Raw genomic sequence first — 6,000 nt, forward strand, 5'->3', positions numbered from 1 at the left:
CCCGAGACGGGTGTCCAGCAAGAATGGCAATGTGGACTCCGCCCCAGCCCCAGCCTGTTGTTTCCCGCAGCACCTAGGGCGCGCCCGAGCGGGCCACCCAGCAAAATTGCAGTCTGGCGCAGGCCAAGATGGTGACTGTGACATCACCAGGCAGTGACTACGCGCCATCACAAAATGGCAGCTGGCGGGAAAATAAATGGAAGCTGATGGGGGAGAGCATTTGGAGGGATACCAGACCGCTTATAAAAGTTCCTAACTATTCCTGGGCCACCGCAACCTATTTCCCAACTCGTATCAAGGCAGACAGGCTCTCAGGGCATCTGCTAGTATAAAGGTTCGACTCCCCATAATTGGTTCGCGGGCGGAAACGAAGAACAGGAAATGGGCGTCCCCGATTTCCCTGCTCAATCGTTCGGAAACAGAGGTTAAGAGATAGGGAAGAACGTCTTCATTCCTTCTCAAAACCGGAGGATGACCTGGTCATCCGCAGGGTGGTCCCAGTGGACCGGGGGACAATGGGTCACCAAGCGCTTGGATTTTTGGGTCCCAGTGGACCGGAAGACCCAAGTCCGGAACCTGCTAACCAAGGGAAGGAGGCAGTTTACCGGAGTGAAGTGTTGCCAGCCAGCGCTGGCTGCGACAGAAGCGCTGAGAAGCTGCTGGGAGCGTGGTGGAGCTGGGGCGCGTGGATGCCGGTGGCTGGTGTGGATGGCACTGGCGGCTGGCGCAGGCAGGATCAGTGGGGGTGCGCAGGCGGCATGGCTTGCCGGGCAGGCGGCGTGGAGACAAAATGGCTTCCAGGCACGCGCCAGACGCTGAGGCTGGGCCCCGAGGAGCACCGCCAGTGAGCCTGGCTCAGGGTGGGTGGGGCAAACCGGCCAGAGGTCCCGGCGGTGACCGGAGAACCAAGCTGGAACGGTGCTTTAGGAGGTACAAGCGGCAGGCAGAGGTCCTGGCCCGCGCAGGCGGTTGGCAGGCAGAGCAAGTGCCAAGCTGCCTGGCTCGGGCCGGAAAGATGGCCGCCGACTCCGGAATGGCCAGGCCCAGGCAGCAGGGGTGGGCAGGCACAGGGTGAAGGGCGCCAGGGCGCGAGTCCGAGTGGAGGAACCAGCTGGAGCGCGGGCTGGACTTGGCGGGCTGGGGGCTGTTTAGCAGAGTGGCGGCCGCCTAGATGGAGGAGGCAGGCGGCCCCGGCAGGCGGGTCTAAGCAACGCCAGGCGCGGAGAAGACATAGGCGCACGGCGTGGCGCAGTCCGCGGGCGGCGCGGTCCCATTCCAGCAGCGGGCAGCGTGGGCAGGCGGGAATGGCGGTTTTAGGAGGTCCAAGCGGCAGTGGTGGGAGCAATGCCTGCAAGCAGAGCGCTGGTGTGGGACCTCACAGTCGAGCTGCTGGCGGGTCGGAGAGTCCGGGGCTCAAAAAGAGAGTAAAAATAAAAAGAGAAAGCAGAAAAAAAAAAAGGAAAAAAAAATGGGGAGGGACCCAAGAGTTCTCCCGGGTCTCGGCACCAAATGATAAGTAAAATAAAAAATTAAATGCGAGTAAAATAAAAATAATGTGTACGGCGGAGTGTGAAAAACACGAGAGAGGTCCGGTACACATGGCATGTAAAGTTTTAATGGCACGGCTCTCCCGGGGATCAGGGCGAGGCACCATGGGGCCCGTGCGCCTGTCCGAAGCTTGAGGACGCGGGCTCTCCTTTTAAAGGCATGCATCTCGCGAGATGGGGGTTTACTCGCGGGAACGCCCAATTCTCGCGGGGGTTTCAGCCCCTCCCTTGCCCTGCAGAGGTCATGTGACACAAAGTCACATGAGTGCAGGACCCAACTTAACAACCTGCAGCCCTATTTTTTATTCTTTTTTATTTTTTTATTTTTTATGTTTTGGTGGTACTGGGGTTCCTGGAAACCCTTTTACCTCCAGGCTCCCCTCCCAGACCTATTTTTTTTATACTTTTTTATTTGGAGACAGGGTCTCTTAAGCCAGCACGGCTGGCTTTGAATCTGCGTGAAGCCCCTGTCTCTGCCTCCCGCTGTCTCTGCGGGGATTATAAGCGTGCACCATCACGCCTGGCTATTCTTTTTTTTGTGTGTGTGGGTCTGGGGGTGGAACCCAGGGGCATTCGACCTCCGAGCTACACCCCCTACCCTATTTATTCTTTGTTTTGAAACCGGGTGTCACTGAGTTGCAGAGGGCCTCACTAAGTAGCTGAGGCTGTCTGCGATCCTCCAGTCTCAGCCTCCTGAATGCTGGGATTACAAACATGTGCCACCACGCCAGGCTGCTATTCTTTATTTTTGAAACAGGGTTCACTAAGTTGTGGAGGCCTCACTAAGTAGCTGAGGCTGGCTGCAGACCTGAGATCCTCCTGTCTCAGCCTCCAAAGTACTAGGATTACAAGCCTACACCACCACACTTGGCCTTGATTAATTTCAAGTATGCCACTGCCCAGAGAGGTTAGTGACTCAGAAAGAGACTGTAGCTTCGGGTCCTAAGAGAATTGGTTGACACAGAAGTGAATAATTCAGAAGCATCTCCCATCCTAACCAAGCATAAGAGCTCTGTGCAGCCATGTGAAGCAGAATTAGCCCACAGGACACCCTCAAGTCAATTATTTAGCCTGTTCCCTGCACCAGGAATTGAGCAATGTGAGACTTTTCTGGGGCAGAGTAGGGCTATGGGGAGAAATGGGGGCTCACATCCAGGTGATGACCCTTTATATGTGCTGGATAACCCACAGGCTCATGCCTAACTCCTCGGGGGCTTGGTGTGGGCTGGGAAAAGAACATAGACACATAAACTAACTTCTACCTCAACCATGACAAGGGACCCTCCATAGGTGCTCTGGGGACCATAAGGAAGAAGTTCCAGACAGAAGACCATCCTCCAAATGGCTTTGTTAAACACCCCACTTTGGCAAGCTGGGAGTGGTGGCGCACCCTTGTAATCCCAGTATTTGGGAGGCTGAGATAGGAGGATTGTGGTTCATGGACAGCTTCAGCTACTTAGTGAGGCCCTTTGCAACTCAGTGAGACCTTGTTTCAAAATAAAGAATAAAAATTGGGCTAGGGTGTAGCTTGGAGGTAGAATGCCCCTGGGTTCAAGCCCTAGCACCACACACACACACACACACAGGCGCACACCCCACTTTGGCTAGGCAATATTCTCCCTCTGCCCCTATTACTGGCCTAGGTTTCCCTGCAGGGCTACCCTCCGAAGGCACCTCCCAAGACCAAGAACAATGAAAGGCCGGGTGGGGGCGGGTGAGGGGAGATAGTGAGGCGAGTAAAGACACCTGGGTAAAGGCAGAGGCCTCATAGGACCCCAGATGACTTCTCCTGCTCAGCCCCACTCATCCACTCTCCCGGCCACCAGGCGCCAACTCCCAATCTACACCCAGGCTGAGAAAGTCAGTGCATTTCATCTTCCTGGCCACAGTGATGCCGTGAGGCCAGAAACCCCTCTGGTATGGACCCATGAGGACCAAATCTAGGATTTTTTTTTTCAGCAAAGGGGAGTTCTTCCACCAATAGCTGGACATGTGGGGTCAAGCCACAGAACCTAGAACTAAAGCCAACTCAAAGGAAAGCAGACTTGGGCATGGTGGCACATACCTGTGATCCCAGTGCTTGCGAGGCTGAGACAGGAGGATCACAGTTTCAAGGACAGCCTCAGCCAAGTAGCGAGACTCTCAACAACTAAGAGACCCTGTCTCAAAAAAAATTTTTTTTGTAGTACTGAGGATGGAACCCAGGGGCATTCTGAGCTACACCCCCAGCCCTATTTTTTTATTCTTTACTTTGAAACAGGGTCTCACTGAGTTGCAGAGGGCCTCACTAAGTAGCTGAGGCTGGCTATGAACTGAGATCCTTCTGTTTTAACCTCCCGAATGCTGGGATTACAAGCACACGCCGCCATGCCAGGCTCCTGTGTTAAAATTCTTTTAAAAATTAAAATTAAGAAAAGGGCTAGGAGTGTAAATTGGAAGTAGAATGTCCCTTGGTTCAGTGTCCAGTACACAAAACAAAACAAAAAGGAAAGCCGAAGTGAGGGCCAGAGAGGGTGATCCCCAGTGACTGCTTTGGTCCCGGGATCCAGCCTGAAGCCCAGTCTAGCCCGAGCCCTTCAGCTACATGAGCAAGAGAACCGCCTTGGTCCTAAACCAGCTGGAAAGAGTCAAGGTCCTGCCCATCTGCCCTCTCCTCCGGGAGTACACCTGAGGACAAAAAGACTTTCTTCTCTGGGGTCCTAACAGTAATTGTCCAGCGACAGACTGTCCCTGGGGTGGGGCCTCCATGGAGACGGAGTCCAGCCGGCCTTTCCTAGGATACGCCGGACTCAGGACTGTTGACGCACTTTCAAACACCATCAGCACATAAGTGTAGAAACTGCTTTTGTCTTCCCAGCGCCTTGATTGGGTAATGGATTCTGGTCTAGTGGGGGCTGGGAGGTAAAGGTCATGACCTAGGTTGGGTTAATCATAGGGCCACAGTGACTGGTCCAAGAGGGTGAAAGCCACTGAGCATGTTCTTTGGGATTTGCTAGACTAAAACAGGAAGGGAAGGAATTTTTCTTTCAGGGTCACTGAGATAGAACAATGTGAGTCCAGAGCTGTCGGCTATCAAGTCCCCAGAGGCATGGAGAGGAGGCCAAAGCCCAGGTCTGTTCTGGTTAGGGTTTGCTTGCTGTCTCCCATTGTCCATTTTCTTCTTTTTTAAAAAAAATATTTTTCCCCTATGGTACTGGGGATTGAAACCAGGGTCATTCTACCTCTGAGCACATCCCAGCCCTATTTTTTTATTCTTTATTTTTGGAACAGGGTCTCACTAAGTTGTAGAGGGCCTAAGTAGCTGCGGCTTTCCTCGAACCGTGATCCTCCTGCCTCAGCCTTCCAAGTACTAGGATTACAAGTGTATGCCACCATGCCTGATGTTTTTACTGTTCAAACCTGCAATCCCCCTGCCTCAGCCTCCCAGTATTGGGATTATAGATGTGTAGCATCAAGTCCAGCTTACTCTCTCCTCTTTACTGTCAGAACCTCCTTTCGCAGAATTTTGCTGTCCAAGAGCCTAAATGCATAGCCTTTTTGTAGCTACATGTGGCTATGTGACAGGATAGTAGGAACTGGGTCTATGATAGCACCGTGGAGTCAGCCTCTTACCTGCCCTGGTCCACCTGCTCGTCTCTGCACTGAGAGAGAAATACACTTCTATCTTGCCTGGGCACTGTATTTTGGTGGTCTCTTTGTTACAGTAGCCCCGTCTGTCCCTTTAATGTGCCTGTGACCCAGCATTGGGAGGCTAAGACCAGAGGATCACAGTTCTCAGACAGCCTCAGCTACTTAGTGAGGCTCTTTGCAACTCAGTGAGACCCTGTTTCAAAATAAAGAATAAAAAATAGGGCTGGGGGGTGTAGCTTGAAGGTAGAATGCCCCTGGGTTCCATCCCCAGTACTGCAAAATAATAATAATAATAATAATAATAATAATAATAATAAATAATGTACATATGAAAAAGATACAAAAATCCAAAAAAATCTCAGTGGGATTTACATTTTTGGATATAGTGATCCCTGCAATAGTATACCATTACTCATGGAATGCTTTCTAAGTGCCAAATACTATCTTTAATTTTTTTTTGTTTGTTTTTTTGGTGGTACTGGGGTTCCTGGAAGCCCTTCTACCGCCGGGCTACACTCCCAGGCCGATTTTATATTTTTAAATTTGGAAACAGGGTCTCTTAAGCCAGCGAGGCTGGCTCCGAACCAGCTTGATCCTCCTGTCTCTGCCTCCCAAGTGCGGGGATTACAAGCGTGCGCCACCACTCCCGGCACTATCTTTAATGTTTACGTACAATACCTGGCTTAATCCACTCCAACTTCCTGGGGTGCTACTGTTATTTGCACTGTACAGTTTAGGGTTTCAGGGCACAGAGGGATTGAGGAACTTGCCAAGTTTGATATTATATTGCCAAACTTATCTTTTTCATATCGGTTGTATACAC

The sequence above is a fragment of the Muscardinus avellanarius genome (genome assembly GCF_963383645.1).
Source record: "Muscardinus avellanarius genome assembly, chromosome: 10".
Taxonomy (NCBI): Eukaryota; Metazoa; Chordata; class Mammalia; order Rodentia; family Gliridae; genus Muscardinus; species Muscardinus avellanarius.